Here is a 17,574-nt window from a genome sequence, read left to right on the forward strand (position 1 = left end):
AGATTGTACAAACTGTGCTAGATATGCAGGTTGTGGGGAACATTGTTGGCTGAGATGTTGCAGTTTGGGTGGGAGGTGTTGGTGAGGGCACAGTGAGACTCACTATTGCCGTCTGACCAGGCTGACTTCGATGTGCCAGGTCCATTCTCCACATCCACATGTCCAGGAGTGGTGACATCCTTGAGGGCTTCATCCGGGGTCCGTTGGGAGTCTGTTAGACAGACAATCTCTGCCCAGGTGCTGAGCCAGATCGACCTGTTGTGAAATAGAGTACATTGTTATTGGTTGAAGTGTGAATCTACATCCAAATAGTTTGTGTCACAGTAAATAGAGAACTAGGATATTGTTAGTAGATGGGCTTTCCAATTGTGAAATATTTCCCTGGTATTGAAGTTATTCACATTTTTAGAGGTTGCTTAAACTGTATTAGAATTGAGCAGCTCATTATATGTGCTGATACGTTGCATTTTAGATGAAGGAATGTATATAACATCTAACAAACAGTTAAGCCAGCACAGTGGAGAAGTAACAAGTGTATTTGACCATTCCTAGGCTTTGTAGTGTTCGATACAGGGAAACACACAACTTGGTCTTATATGTACAGTAGCCATCAGGTGACCAGTGCAGAGTCAAGGGGTTATCCACCACATCCAATCGGTTGAAGCAGCTTAATGCTTTAGAAATAATTGATTAACAAACTTGGTAAGGTGTCATTCATGCCATCAATAGTTTCATTTGGGGATACCAGGGGAACATCAAGCTAGGTCGGCAAGCATATCTTTGAGTTAAGCATGATACGTAGATTGCTCAGTCCATGATGAGTGAACATCAGTTGCAAAAAGTGAAAATGGGCAATAGCACAATAACCGCTTGTTTTGATTTCCAGAAACAGGGCCTCATGGTAGTTGTAATCATGCCATTTTATAACTCCCAACACTAGACAAATGGTAAATTCCATGATAAGTGACATGGGAAACAAGTGAATATGGGCAAGAACACAATGGCAAAAGCTGAGATGTGTGCATACAGGACATTGAAGTTTTGTGACAGTTATTGTGGTGTAACTTACCAGACTCCGCTCCCCCAGCTATTCCTGTCAAGCCCTCAGTATGGCAAAGACCTTCTCCTCCCATGGAAAGGGTTGTAATGGGCTGCTGGGAGGTCCACCACCAGTCCTCTGGGGTTCTGTGTGTTACCTGGAGGCCAGGAAACGCACCTTCTCCCTCAGGTCATTCCACCTCTTCCTAATATCCTCCTTTGTGTGCAAGCCTTCACTCTGTCAACTGTACTTTGCCACATTTCTATTTTCCTACTGAGAGGGATATGTTGGACTTGGGTTCATAACAATTGTGGCTCTACTTTTATGATTTCATCAACCATGACTCTCATCTCATTCTCAGCAAAACATAGATTTTAAGAAAATGACATGACTGTAAATTAAAGTGGGTGACAAGGACTAAAATGGGGGAAAAAATGTAAGTGTGAGAAAAGTGTTAAATAGAATGGGAAAAAGGCTGCCTTATCTCACAAAAATGAAACAATGATGTGTGGTCTCTTTCTTGCTGTGCTGCAGTGGAGAGGCAAAGGATCCTGGTCTGGGATAGGCTGTGTTTTATAGTGTGATTTGCAGGTGTGTCCACTTGGCCAATGGGGGTCAGCTGTGTTGTTTTTTAATTCATCCAATGGGCACTGTTATGGTGCTTAGCTGACAGCGTACCATGATGACCTGCCACTGTCAGGTAACTGCCGCAAGGGGATCGCTAGTACCATTGTGTTTTTTTTTTCATCAGTTCGGTGGTTAGCCACCCCAATAACAGCAACAGAGTATACACCGCCAACATTGCAGCCGGCTGCACCACTGGCGGGCAGCAGTCCTACGACATGGTCGGCAGTTTCGCCTGCATACATCGTAATACGGTAGTTGAGAGACTTGTGGTGAAGCAATCTTCTTGGGACCACGGCAGCGCCAGACTGGAGGTCCAAACACCAAACTCATAATCGGGCCCTAACTCCCTTTCCCTGGGCTTAGCTTTTAGTGCACTATATAGGTGATGACAGGCTAGTCTACATGCTCCATTGAACTAAGGTTGGTGGTATACATTGCTTGGCTCCTGGAGCTTCGATGAAAGGGCTGTAATAGTGAGTCCCAGTTCGCCAAAGGACTCTAAACCATTAGCTATAACTGGGTCCAGTGTAAAATATATGTCGATAGCCAGTGACAAATCTGTGTAAAGTTTCTGAGGCTTTGCTTCTGAGAAGTACATCTCAGCCCTAAGTTCACTGTGTAATTCTGATGACAGCGCCTAGCAGTCTGCCTCAGAGCTTAAAACAGGGATTGTTAACTTTAAAAAGCCCCTGAAAGGTGTTACTATACATTGATTTGTCCATATTTTGGTTCCCAGAATATCAAGTGTGTTCCTACAAATAGAGCCAAAAGATTATTCTGAAATAGGCAGTGTATCTTAGTCTCCCCCACATTAAACCAGTGTGGGACTCTGGATCCACAGCTCTTGCCAAAAATCTGTTTTTTATTGTATCTGTCTTTCTGCCTGGTGTCATAAGCGAGCTGAGAGATGATATAACAGCTAATATTACAGTTGAATCACAAATTATATTGATACATTGATAACACCTCCTGTGATGTCCTCCATTTCTTCTATTTCTGATCATGTATGCCTTTACTAGCTAACATTGATGAGTATCCAGATTGGAGAGAAACATAGATGGTTGCCTGTTAAATATATCACAGACCAAAATGACAACAACACAAATATCATTAACCCCCTTGCTGCCAGACCTTTTCACCCTCAGGTGTCAGGCCTTTTTTTGGCTATGTGGGGCAGTTCGCGCTTAGGCCATCATACCTTTTTGTCCCACATACGCTACCCATGCCAAACTAGAGTCATTTTTTTCCAACATCCTAGGGATTCTAGCGGTACCAAGAGTTTGTGGGTTCCCCTAGAGGAGACAAAAAAATTAGCCAAAATACAGCAAAAATGTCATTTAAAAAGAAAATGGGAAAAACGGCTTTAAAAGAAGGGTTGTGATTATTTCCCTGAAAGTGGCATCAACAAAGGGTTTGCAGTGCTAAAATCACCATCTTCCCAGCTTTCAGGAACAGGCAGACTTGAATCAGAAAAACACATTTTTCAAAACAATTTTGGCATTTGACTGGGACATACCCCATTTTTACATTTTTTTGTGCTTTCAGCCCCCTTCCAGTTAGTGACAGAAATTGGTATGAAACCAATGCTGGGTCCTGGGAAGCTTTCTGAAAAGTAGACAAAATTCTGAATTCAGCCAGGGGTAATTTGTGTAGACCCTACAAGGTTTTCCTACAGAAAATAACTGCTAAGATAAAAAATATTGAAATTGAGGTTATAAAAAACAGCCATTCTCTCCACGTTTTACCTTGTAAGTTTTTCCTGCCATGTCAGATTTTCAAAAGCAATATACAGTTATGTCTGCTGGACTCTTCTGGTTGTGGGGATATATAGGGGCATATTTATACTCCGTTTGCGCCGGAATTGCGTCGTTTTTTTGATGCAATTCCGACGCAAAACTAACTCCATATTTATACTTTGGCGTTAGACGCGTCTAGCGCCAAAGTCCATGGAGTTTGCGTCATTTTTTAGCGTGGACACCTACTTTGCGTTAATTATATGCAAGGTAGGCGTTCCCGTCTAAAAAATCGACTCCGAGGCATGTGCGCCGTATTTACACTCCCGGGCAAAATTCACGCCCGGGAGTGGGCAGGTCAAAAAAAATGACGTACGGCCGCTTTTGCGCCGTTTTTTAGCGCCTGGAAAAGGCAGGCGTTAAGGGACCTGTGGGCTCGGAAGGAGCCCAGAGGTGCCCTCCCATGCCCCCAGGGACACCCCCTGTCCACCCCAGGAGGACACCCAAGGATGGAGGGACCCATCCCTGGAAACTTAAGGTAAGTTCAGGTAGGTATTTTTTTTTTTTTTTTGGGTGGCATAGGGGGGCCTGATTTGTGCCCCCCTACATGCCACTATGCCCAATGACCATGCCCAGGGGACATAAGTCCCCTGGGCATGGCCATTGGGCAAGGGGGCATGACTCCTGTCTTTGCTAAGACAGGAGTCATTTCTATGGGGGTTGGGCGTCGAAAAAAGTGGCGCAAATCGGGTTGAGGCGAAAAATTTGCCTCAGCCTGACTTGCCCCATTTTTTGGCGCCCAAGCTCCATATCCCCCTACGCCGGCGCTGCCTGGTGTACGTCTTTTTTTTTCACGCACACCAGGCAGCGCCGGCGGCTAACGCCGGCTAACGTCATTGAATAAATACGGCGCCCGCATGGCGCTTCAGAATGGCGTTAGCCGGCGCAAATTTTTTTTACGCAAAACTGCGTTAGCGCAGTTTTGCGTCAAAAAGTATAAACATGGCCCATAGAGCTTGTAGTTTCATCAAGATCCCTAGGTACTCAGAGACAATAAAGGAGCTGCACCTTGCAATGGGTTTTCATTGTATACCGGGTATACAGTAATTCATTTGGTGAAATATAAAGAGTGAAAAATAGGTATCAAGGAAACCTTTGTATTTTCAAAATGGGCACAAGATAAGGTGTTGCGAAGCAGTGGTTATTTGCACATCTCTGAATTCCGGGATCCCCATACTATCATGTGAATTACCGGGCATTTCTCAAACAGCCGTCTTTTATACACACTGTCTTACAATTGGAAGGAAAAACCTGTGGAGAAAGACAAGGGGCAATAACACTTGTTCTTCTATTCTGTGTTCCCTCAAGTCTACCTCACTTGTGTGGGTAGGTCTAGTGCCCCCAAAAGGAAATGCCCCAAAACATTATGTGGACACATCACATTTTCCAAAAGAAAACAGAGCTGTTTTTTGCAAAGTACCTAGTTGTGGTATTTGGCCTCCAGCTCAGCCAGCACCTAGGGAAACCTACCAAACCTGTGTATTTTTGAAAATTAGATACCTAGGGGAATCTAAGATGGGGTGACTTGTGGGGCTCTCACCAGGTTCTGGTACCCAGAACCCTTTGCAAACCTCACAATTTGGCAAACAAACACCTTTTCCTCTCATTTCGGTGATAGGAAGTTCTGAAATTTAAGAGAAGAAGAGCCACACATTTCCTTCCACCCAGCATTCCCCCAAGTCTTCTGATTAAAATGGTACCTCACTAGTGCCTGTGAAAGGAAATGCCCCAAAACTCTATGTGGACACATCAAATTTATCAAATACAAAACTACCTGTTTTTGCGGGGGGCACCTGCATTTTTGGTCCTGGGCTCAGCAGCCATATATGGAAACCTACCTAACCCAAACATGACTGAAAACTAGATGCTGAGGGCGTCCAGGGAAGTGTGACTTGCGTGGATCCCCCAGTTCTTTCTTACTCAGAATCTTCCGCAAACCTCAAATTTAACTAAAACATTTCTGTGTGGGATCACCGCACCGGGACAAGTTTCCTACCACCGAACGTTCCCTTCAGTCTCCCGGTAAAAATTATACCTCACTTGTGTAAGTGGGCCAAGTGCCTGTGACAAGGAAGGGCCAAGAGCCAAAAACATGTCAAAATAGAGGGGGAACCAAAGCGTGCTCAAAAGGACAGCTTGAAAAAAAAAATGTTTAGGCTGACAACTGGGGCAGAAATCTTATCGGTATAGATGCAACAATGCTGGGTGGTAGGAATTTTGTGGATTCCTGCAGATTCTGTAAAGTTCCATCAAAAAAGTGGGAAAAATTTGTGATTTCCAGTGAAATCGGAGGTTTGCTGGGCATTGTGGGTAAGAAAATGGTGCGGGCTGCATGTAAAGCACACGACCCTAGACCCACCTAGATGTTTAGTTTTCAGATAAATTGAGGTCTTGTGGATTTTTTTACATGGCAGCGTCCCAAAGTCCAAAAAAGTGCAGTCCTCACCATTCCAAGTGGGATGATTTTGAGAGTTAGCCAAGCTCTCGTGGCCCAAATGTAAAACCAAAACTCAAAATAATGAAATGTCCTCTTGCTTGCCGTAGGGGGTAACATGTTTTAGTGTGCAGGAGTGAGCTGAAAGACTGTAACCCCCCTCAGTTGGGGTGGGAGCATAACCATGCCCATACTGGTTGGTAGCCACCACCCCACTATTTTTCTTTAATTCCCTGGCATCTAGTAGGCTTTCTGTGCCCCCCTGGGAGTGGAATGGGGGTAATTGCCCCATTTGCCCACAGGTGGGCAGAACAACTTTGGCCCCATTTATTTGCGGTGCGGGTATGGCCATACCCCTATCCTCTTTTTTGAAAAAAAAATCTTCCCTGGTCTCTGGTGTGCTTTCTGTTCCCATTGGGGGCAGATGGGCCTTCCAAAAATAGGCCGATATGCACCCAAGGGGGCAGATATGACCAACAGTGATGTGCCCCCATGGGGAGGGACCCTTGCCCAAGGGGCTGCCCACAGATACAAAACACACATAAACACACACCAATCCCTGGTGCCTAAGTGGTTTCCGTTCCCCAGGGGGCAGATCGGCCTAATAGAAATAGACCGATCTGCCCCCAAGGGTGGCAGAAATGGCCTAAAATAAATGTGCCCCCCTCCCAGGGGAGCGACCCAAAGGGTCGCTCCTCCTGTGTGAAATTGATGCAAAAAAATCAAAATCCCTGATGTCGAGTGGTTTCTACCTTCAAAACTAATAAAATTAGGCCGATTTGCCCCGAAGGGGGGTAGAAATGGCCTAAAATGAAATTATCCACCAGGGGAGCGACCCTTGCCTTAGGGGTCGCTCCCCTCATGTGAAACTGACCTAAAAACTAAGGGCCGTATTTATACTCTGGTTGCGCCGAATTTGCGTCGTTTTTTTCGACGCAAATTCGACGCTAAACTAACGCCAACTAACGCCATATTTATACTATGGCGTTAGACGCTTCGGGCGCCAAAGTGCCCGGAGTGGGCGTCATTTTTTAGCGTGAACCCCTTCCTTGCGTTAATGATATGCAAGGGAGGCGTTCCCGTCTTAAAAAATTACTCCCAGGCCTTTACGTGGTATTTATACTCCCGGGCAAAAATGACGCCCGGGAGTGGGCGTGGCCAAAAACGGCGCTTTTGCGCCGCTTTTTAACGCCTGGGTCAGGCATGGCGTTAAGGGACAAGTGGGCTCAAAATGAGCCCAGAGGTGCCCTCCCCTGCCCCCAGGGACCCCCCCTGCCACCCTTGCCCACCCCAGGAGGACACCCAAGGACGGAGGGACCCATCCCATGGACATTAAGGTAAGTCCAGGTAAGTTTTTTTTTTTTTTTTTTTTGTGGCATAGGGGGGCCTGATTTGTGCCCCCCTACATGCCACTATGCCCAATGACCATGCCCAGGGGACATAAGTCCCCTGGGCATGGCCATTGGGCAAGGGGGCATGACTCCTATCTTTACAATGATAGGAGTCATGTTGATGGGGGATGGGCGTCGAAAAAAAATGGCGCAAGTCGGGTTACGACGATTTTTTCGACGTAACCTGACTTGCCCCATTTTAAGACGCCCATACGCCATTTTCCCCCTACGCCGGCGCTGTCTGGTGTACGTGGTTTTTTTCCACGCACACCAGGCAGCGCCGGTCTGATTGCGCCGTCTAACGCCATTCCATAAATACGGCGCCCGCATGGCGCTTCAGAATGGCGTTAGACGGCGCAAAATTTTTTGACGCTAAACTGCGTTAGCGCAGTTTAGCGTCAAAAAGTATAAATATGGGCCTAAATATCTCTGGTGTCTAGTAGTTTCTGCCCCACTTGGGGGCAGATTGGCCTAATAAAAATAGTAAAATAGGCTGATCTGCCCCCAAGGAGGGCAGAAATGGCCTAAAGTAAATTTTGCCCCTAGGGAAGCGACCCTTGCCTAAAGGGTCGATCACCATATATATAAAAAAAAAAAAAAAAGATCCCTGGTGTCAAGAGGTTTCTGCTCCTCCTGGGGGGCAGATATGGCCTTACAATAAATCCCTCCCCCCAGGAAGCTGCCCGTGCCCAAGTGGCCGCTGCCCTTACACACAAATAAAAAAAATACAAAAGTCTCCCTCGTGTCTAGTGGGCATTCCTGCTGCCCGATCGCTTCACGGTCAGGCAGCAAAAATGCTGAGAGAGACATCAAAAAGGAAAGGCGTTTCCTTTCCTTTGATGCCTCTCTCACCCCTCCACGTGATCGGAGGAGAAATGCTTTTGCTTGCTTGTACTTGGACAAGGTGGTTACGTCCCTGGCTCTTGAGCGCCACGGCAGCGGACGTAACCACCTCGTCCAAGGCGCCCAAGGGATTAAAAAATACCAAGTACACAATTGCTGACTTATAAACTTGTATGTAACATCAAAAACATAGGTAGCAAAAATATAGAGGACCACAATCTCATCAAAAAATGGGTAGGTATATTGAATTTTACCTATCATACACTATATTAACTTTAAAACATTTATTACCTTTAAAAATAATATTACACTTTGCACTAAAAACATGTATATAATATAAAAAATAAATATAAAAATGTTTAACTTAGAAACATAAAATAAAAAGAGACTTTAGGGTAATTGCAATAGAAACTGAAATATAATATTTAAAAAATGTAATTATTATTAAAACATCAATTCAATAATAAAAAAGTGATACAATTAAAAAAATACAATATGTCCATAAAAACAACTACCAAAAAAAAAGAAAATAACTTTTAAAATTTAAGTCAAAACAGATATATATTAAACTACTTTAAATTAAATAGAAAATTAGACTGCAAGGGATCAGGGGCCAGATGTAGGAAGGAAGCAATTTGCGAGTTGCAAATTGCGAGTCCTTCCGACTCGCAATTTGCAACTCGCAAATTGCTATGCAGTACGGTGTCTCAGACACCGACTGCAACTCGCTATGGGGTCGCAATGACCCACCTCATGAATATTCATGAGGTGGGTCGCAAATTGCGGCCCCATAGCGAGTATAGGCACTCGCTAACATGGAGGCCTGCTGTAGTCAGCAGGCCTCCATGTTAGCGACCTGCTTTTCAATAAAGCAGTTTTTTTTTTTTTTTGAAATGTAGCCCGTTTTCCCTAAGGGAAAACGAGCTGCATTTCAAAAAATCCGAAACCTTTTGTTTCGGTTTTTTCAGGGCAGGGAGTGGTCCCTTGGACCACTCCCTGCCCTGAAAAAATATTTTGGGGTCCATTCACAAAGGGGAAGGGGTCCCATGGGGACCCCTTCCCGTTTGCGAATGGGTTACCATCCACTTCAAGTGGATGGTAACTGCGACTCCATTTGCGACCGCATAAGCGGTCACAAATGGAATTGCATACCATTGCATACCATTGCGAATCGCAAATAGGAAGGGAACACCCCTTCCTATTTGCGATTCGGAAATGCATTTTGCGAGTCGGTAACGACTCGCAAAATGCATTTCTGCATAGGAAACACGCATTTGTGAGTTTCGCAAAGTGCTTCCTACATCTGGCCCCAAATTCACTATTCCCTATTCAACCTGAACAACGGTAGGGAAAGTGTTGGACTTGGGGGGGTAACATTTACTATTCCCACTTCAACGTGAGCAACAGTGGGGAAAGTGTTAGACTTCGGAGGGTTAGAATTACTATTCCCACTCCAGCATAAGCACAGTAGTAAATGCTGGAGTTTGGAGGGGCAAGATGTAGTATTCCCACTTCAATATTCCCACTTCAACTTGAGCAACATTGGGAAGTAGTTGGACTTTGGAGGGGTCTGATTTACCACTTACATTCCAACGTAAACAACAGTAGGAAAAGTGCTGAAATTTGAAGGAGTCATATTTATTATTCCCACTGCAGTCTGAGCAACAGTAGGGAAAGTGCTGGACTTGAGAGGGATAAAATGTACTATTCCTACTCCAGCCTACGCAATGGTAGGGAGCGTGTTAAACTTTGTAGGTGTCATATTTACTACTCCACTCCAGCCTAGGCAACAGTAAGTAAAGTGTTGAAATCTGGAGAAGTTAGAATTACTGTTCCCACTTCGGTATACACAACAGTAGGGAAAGTGTTGGATTTTCAAGGGACGAGAACTCCTGTGCCCACTCCTGAATTACTAAGGGTAGGAAAAACATTAAACATTAGGGGGCATATTTATACATTGTTTCTCCATTTTAGCGTCATATTCTTTTACACTAAAACATCGCAAACTTAACTCCATATTTATATTTTGACGCTAGACCCGTCTACCATCAAAATATTGCAGTCATCTGCAATTTTTGGATGCCTGAATGAGGTGCAAGGTAGGCATTCCCATCCAAAACATGACGCTAAGCCCTTCGCGCCATATTTATCCCCCCATGCAAAAATGATGCACGGGTAGGAGGCGGACCCAAATAATGATGCTAAGCTTTCTTAACTTAATTATTTAACACCTGGGTCAGACCAGGCGTTAAGGTACCTGTGGACCAATTTCCACGGCCAAACACATGGAATGGGCCCACAGGTGCCCACCCCAAGCCCCAGGAACACCCACACCAGAAGGACACCATAGGATGGGGGAACCCCATCCCAGGTGAGTAAGGTAAGTATTTTTAAATAGCTATTGAAAGTGCCATTGGGGGCCCTTACATGGGGTCCCCTGCCTGGCACAGGGTGTAATGGTCATGCCCAGGGGACACTGGTCCCCAGTGCTGGCCATTGGGGTGGTGGTCATGACTCCTGTCTTCACTAAGACAGGAGTCATTTTTGGTTGTGCATCAGGAAATGACGCTAGGCTGCTTGCCTGTATTATTTATGCCATTAACCAGCCTATCGTCATTTTCTATTGCACAACCTCCTTTTCCCATGCCACCACCCCTACCGGGCTAGCGTGTTTCTTATGGACGCTAGCCCAAGCTTAGTGCCAGCTTGCACCATTCCTTAAATATGGCACCCGGCTGGCGCTGTAGAATGGCAAAAGCCAGCGTTTAACTTTTTCATGCAAAACTGCATTAGCTAACGCAGTTTTGCATTGAAACGTATAAATATGCCCCTAGAAATCTTAGATTTCATTTTCACTATCATATGTTAATACAAAATAAACGACATAAATATAACATGATACAACATAAAATCTATTTCCATAAAAACATCAAAAATATGTTTAACATTCTATAATTGTTATACATTATTAAAATCTAAAAATATGAAATGAACATTGTACATCCTCTTACCCTATAATAAATAACAGCAAAAATGCACATTTAACAAAAATAATGAAACCTTAACATTATTGTAATTATAATTGTAATAGTATTTATATAGCGCTTGCTACCCCTGATGAGGCGTTGAAGAGCTTTTCGGGGAGTAGCATGCTAATCCGGAACCCAAAAGGGATTAGTGGTGGATTAGTATTGGGAAATATGAGTACAGTTTTAGTATTATGATGAGTTAATTTGAGACGCGGATATGTGAGTTTGTTAGTTGGATTGACTGGAGTAATGGAGAGGTGGAGGAGGGAAGAATCCAGAAGTGTTCATTGGGAGTTTATAGTAATAGGATTTAGGCACTGGATGAGTAAAGGGGGGGATGGAGGAGGGAAGAGTCTTGTGGAAAGGGCTAGGGAGATCATAGTAGCAGGAGGGGTTTTGGATGAGTTAAAGGTGAGATGAATGATGAGAATTTAGTAGGGTTGTTTGGGAGATCACGGTAGTAAACTGAGGTTTGGGTGAGTTAGATGTGGAAGAGGAGGGAAGAGCTTAGATAGGGTTATTTAGTGGATGAAAATAGTAGAATGGATTTGGGATGAGTCAGAGTGGGAATGCAGGATAGATTGATAGATACATGAGATGGTGATGGGTAGAGAAAGTAAAGCTTACAAGAGAGTAAAAATTTAATATTTTTTATGTATATTTTGGTGTATGTATATATATATATATATATATATTTATATATATATATATATATATATATATACACATTTTTGATCATTTTTTTATTTAATGTATTTATTCTTTATTATTATTAATATATATATATCAGATTTATTTATAATTTTAATTTTATCTATATATTTTATTTTATTTTTATTTAATTTGTTCTCTAGTGCAGTAGGACTACAGTAATAAAGAAATAGATTTGTAAGTACTCAGTAAGGGAATATGGCCCTCATTACAAACCTGGCAAATAAAATAGGATTACGACTGTGGCCGAAACCACCAACATGGACAGCCACTTTAACACTCTGACCGCCACGACGCTACAAACAAACAACGCGGCGGACACCGCCAACAGACAGACGGGAGATAATGTACCGCCCACCCTATCACAACACGCCTATCCGCCACCTTTTCCAGGGCGGAACCAACACGAATAAAAACACAGCGGAAACAGTACACAGAAGGGAAAACACTCACCTCTCCACACCCCACGAGGAACCAGGACTCCATGGAGCTCGAATTGCAGGTACTGCCGGCGATGGTCTTCATGCTCCTCTATCAGGAGCTCCAACGACGGCGGCGACGACCACGGTGAGTACTGCACCTACAACACAGAGGGGAGGGAAAAGAGAGTGACACACACACATGCAACACCCAACCCCCTCACCCCCACCCTCACCCACAACAGCATACACACAAACACTTGCTGCAACATTACATATACACCCCCCCAACCACCTGAAAGAACGCAAGGACAAAAGGAAATGATTTGAACGAATGTAATCATGGGAAATATCATTGTCAAAATGCTAATTCCAGTATATACAATTATGTACACCAAATACACAAGTCCGGATAGTGCACCAATCATTGTCCGTGGACCACTGGGCCCAAAATGCATGGGCGAGGCCCACACTCGATACCTGACTCGAAACGGAGAGAACACTGGAGGGGCATCACATAGAAAATATACAGGCACCTCAGAGGGAGACGGGCACCTTAGCCTGATGAACACACGACGCCACTGCTCCACGAGGGGGCTCCATGCCCACAGTTTGGTCCTGGGGAGCGCAAAGCCACAGTCTCTTAAGTCTTTCCAGTGGGTGGTTTGCCCACTGCTTTATCCTGGGGAGTGCAAATCCACAGACTCTAAAGTCTTTCCAGTGGGTGGTTTGCCCACTGCTTTATCCTGGGGAGTGCAAAGCCACAGTCTCTCAAGTCTTTCCAGTGGGTGGGTTGCCCACTGCTGCATCCTCGGGAGTGCAAAGCCACAGTCTCTCTAGTGGATAACAGTCTCCACTGGTTCTGGAGGGGGCATGGTGCCCAGAGTGCTTCATCCTGCCAAGGACTGAGGTAGTGGGTGTGATACTCCACTGGTTCTGGAGGGGGCATGGAGCCCAGAGTGCTTCATCCTGCCAAGGACTGAGGTAGTGGATGTATCTCTCCACTGGTTCTGGAGGGGGCTTGGTGCCCAGAGTGCTTCATCCTGCCAAGGACTGAGGTGGTGGATATATCTCTCCACTGGTTCTGGAGGGGGCCCAGAGTGCTTCATCCTGCCAAGGACTTAGGTAGTGGATGTATCTCTCCACCGGTTCTGGAGGGGGCTTGGTGCCCAGAGTTCTCCACGTGCAGTGTGGCCGGAACAATGCACTTGCCTGGTTGTGTGTGCCACGAGATTGCCGAGGTACAGGTAGCATGATAGGCCATGGAGGCAGAGACATGCCCCACACAGCTGTGGCTTTGCATTCCATATGCAGGTGACAACTGTGATGACAGTGATGCTTCATGGAAGCTGCCCAGGGTCCTGGAACTCACCACCAGCCTCGGGCGACTGACCACTGGAGATGGTAGCCATGTCAGCGGTGATGACACTGTCTGAGGACGTCGTGGGGCCACTGGCGGTGCTTGCGGCGGTGTCAGTGGCGGCTGTGCTTGCGGCGGTGTCAGTGGCGGCGGTGCTTGCGGCGGGGTCTGTCGCAGCTGTGCTGGCTGCGGAGTCTGTGGCGGCGGTGCTGGCGGCGGGGTCTGTGGCGGTGGTGCTGGCTGCGGGGTCTTGGATGGTGCAGGTGGCGGTGCAGCTGGCGGTGTTCTCCGCCGTACAGGTTGGCGTCGACGTGGACAGAAGGTGTGACACTGGTCCAACAGTCGGTGCCACCATGCCCTCTCCTGACCTGCCCTTCAGTTTTTGGCCCTTCCCCACCTTTGATGGTGGCGCAGCTGTCTTGCCACTATCCCCTTTCATTTTCCCTGACCCCTTGGTGGCAGGTGTTTTCGGCTTCTCCCTCTGGGATGTGGGCACCTTTTTCACCTTGGCAGGTGGCGGAATGTCCTTGCCCTCACTCCGTGGCACACTGGCAGCCCTGATGGTTGGCTCACTCCATGACCCTGCAGTTGCTGGCACCACTGTGCTTGGGGATGTGGTGGCTGAGGTGCTGGGCTGGGACCTGGAAAGCCTGGCCCTAGGGGAAGGACGGGAGGAGGTGTAGGGAAGAGGTCAGTATTAGCCAAGAAAAGTTTTTAGACACACTGGGACGGGTAGATAGAGGGGGTTTGGGAGTTGAGGTAGAGGTAGTGGTTGTAGGAGGCGTACGTCTGCTGAATTTGGGTGAAGGTGCATGGGCTGGAGGCTGTTGTGAGGTGGATGGCTGTTGGGTGGGTGTGTGCCTGCGTTTGTGTACTTTGGGAGGAGGGCTCACAGATACACTGGTAGAGGACACTGGGGATGTGTGAATGGTAGTGGGGGTGGTGAGTGCACGTGAGCGGTGTGTGGAGATGGGCGTGCTGGTGATGGAGGTAGTGGCTGAGGATGTAGTGCATGCAGATGTGAGTGGAGACGAGACTGGGAGGGAGGAGGGAGACGTGGAGGAGGGGAACACAGTGGAGGCTGCTGCTGCCAGAGCCTGAAATGCTCTCTGTTGGGCTGCCTGGCCAGAATGAATGCCCTCCAGGTATGCATTTGTTTGTGGCAAATCCCTCTCAACACCCTGGATGGCATTCACAATGGTAGACTGCCCAACAGTGAGGGATCTCAGGAGGTCAATAGCCTCCTCACTGAGGGCAGCAGGGCTGACTGGGGCAGGGCCTGAGGTGCCTGGGGCAAAGGACATGCCCACCCTCCTGGGTGAGCAGGCACGGGACACACGCTGAGGGGCTGCTGGGAGGGCGGTGCTGGTTGGGGGGGTGGCGGCTGTACCTGTTGATGCGGTGGGCACAGAGGTGCCCACCACCAAAAGGGAGCTCCCATCAGAGGAGGAGTCGCTGTCGCTGGTCTCTGCTACAGTCCCTGATGTGGAGCTCCCCTCGCCCTCTGTCCCACTGGTGGCTTCAGACTCCGTTGTTTCGCCCTCCAGGGCCAAGTGGGATGCAGCTCCCTCCTGCTCCGGTGCCAATGCTCCTCCACCTGATGATGCTATTTCGCACAAGAACAGGGAGACCACAAAAAGGGGGGGGAGGAGACAGGAGAAAGACATGTTCAGTGCATGCAGCACCACTACCGTTGGCGGACACAACAGACACAGCAGCCCTCTGCACTACACCATGCACTTATAGTTCCTAGATTAATCACATGCCCATGGGGTACAAGGCCTAAGCCCGATTGCTGCACACCTGGAAGTCACAGGAGCCTGACTAGGTATAGATGGCACTAACCACTAGTGGGGTTGGGGTGCCACAGAGCCTGCCTCACAAGGGACCTTGTCTACCAAGATCGCCCTGGCCTAGGGGAACCCACTGCCCACCTCCCCCACCCAGACACCTTGTAATGCGCGCAGAGTCAGCTGAATGAGAGTGTACTCACCCCCTTGTGGCTGCTATGATGCCCTCAAGCGCCCATCCAACTCCGGATACGCCACCGCCAGGATCGGGAGCATCAGGGGGGTCATGGTGCGACGGGCACCCCTCCCACGTTGGGAGGCCATCCCCAGCTGGGCCTCCACCATCTTCTTGCTCCAGTGGTGCAGGTCCTCCTATCTTTTATGGCAGTGGGTGCTCCGTCTGTGGTGGACCCCCAGGGTCCGGACGTCCTTGGTGATGGCACGCCAAATAGCCTTCTTCTGGTGGGCACTGACCTAGAGGAATAGTACAGGGGGAAAGGAAAATCATTACACGTCCGGACCGTCATACTCATTGACCCACGTTCCCACCCTTGCCCTGATGCAGATACACTCACCGTACGCACATGCAGGCCTCAGCCCGCCCCCCCCCCCATTTATCTGTCATCCACACCACTCCAAACAGGCATTGCCCATGCAGCATGCTCACAGTGTACTCACCTGTTTGTCTGGAGGACCGTACAGTTGTGTGTACTGGGGGAGGACCCCATCCACTAGTTTCTCCAACTCCTCCGAAGTGAAAGCAGGGGCCCTTTCCCCAGACACATGAGCCATCGTCGCTTCCAGACACAGGTCACAGCAGCACTTGCAGTGTAGGTCCTCTTCTGTTGAAGGTCAGGTATCAAGTGAGTGAACAGACAGAAAATGGCGGTCACGTCCGCGGCGGTGCGTACCGTCACCGCTGGCGTACATCGTCATTGGCTCCTCGGACCCATAGGGTCCCATGTTAACCAATGTTGGATTGCGCCACGGTCTTTGACCGCCCACCGCGACGGTGTACAACGCCAGCGCAGTTACCTCATATCCCCTTGTCCCACCTTACAAGTCAGTCAGCCGCCAATTCAGGGGGCCACATGGCATTAATATTAACTGTGTCACACCAATGTAGGCCTTGAATACACACAGTTACAGGCACATTGCGGATTAATAAATGTGTGCAAATGACATTTTGTGATACCTCAGTGTTGGCTGACTCTCTGCTTGCTGTTCTCCTCCATAGGGCATGTTTGCTGGGGCAGGTGATAAGATGGCGGCATCCTCCGGTGTAGAGACCGCTGGTGGACCTGTCAACAATGGAAGAGAGAGACATAATAGTCACCTACAGACTTGATCGTGCAACAATCCATGAACTGTGTGCCCAGTTGGAGCCAGACCTGATGTCAGCTATCCGCCATCCCACAGGAATCCCCCCTCTAGTGCAGGTCCTGTCAGTACTCCATTTCCTGGCAAGTGGTTCCTTTCAAACAACAGTGGCCATTGCATCAGGGATGTCCCAGACAATGTTCTCTAACGTGTTGTCCAGAGTGTTGTCTGCCCTGCTGAAACACATGTGCAGCTACATAGTGTTCCCTCAGGTGGAGGATTTGCCCACAGTGAAAGGTGACTTCCATGCCCCGGGACATATCCCCAACATCATTGGTGCCATTGATGGGACACATGTGGCCTTGGTACCCCCCGCAGGAATGAACAGGTGTACAGAAACCGGAAGAGCTACCATTCTATGAATGTGCAGATGGTGTGTTTGGCAGACCAGTAAGTACATCTCCCATTTGAATGTCAAATTTCCTGGCTCAGAGCATGACGCTTACATTTTGAGGAATAGCAGCATCCCTTATGTGATGGGGCAACTCCAGAGGCACAGTGTGTGGCTAATAGGTGAGGACAACGACCCTATACAGTGTGAATAGCTGTCTGGGTATGGGATTGTCCCTACGGGTCAGGGTGTGTCTAACAGTTGTCCCTCCATATTTGCAGGTGACTCTGGTTACTGACCCCAGTGAGAAATCCCAGGACAAGGGCAAAGGAACGCTACAATGAGGCACATGGGCGAACTAGGAGGGTGATTGAATGCACCTTCGGCCTCCTGAAGGCCAGATTCCAGTGCCTCCATATGACAGTTG

Source organism: Pleurodeles waltl, chromosome 3_1 (assembly GCF_031143425.1).
Source record: "Pleurodeles waltl isolate 20211129_DDA chromosome 3_1, aPleWal1.hap1.20221129, whole genome shotgun sequence".
Taxonomy (NCBI): Eukaryota; Metazoa; Chordata; class Amphibia; order Caudata; family Salamandridae; genus Pleurodeles; species Pleurodeles waltl.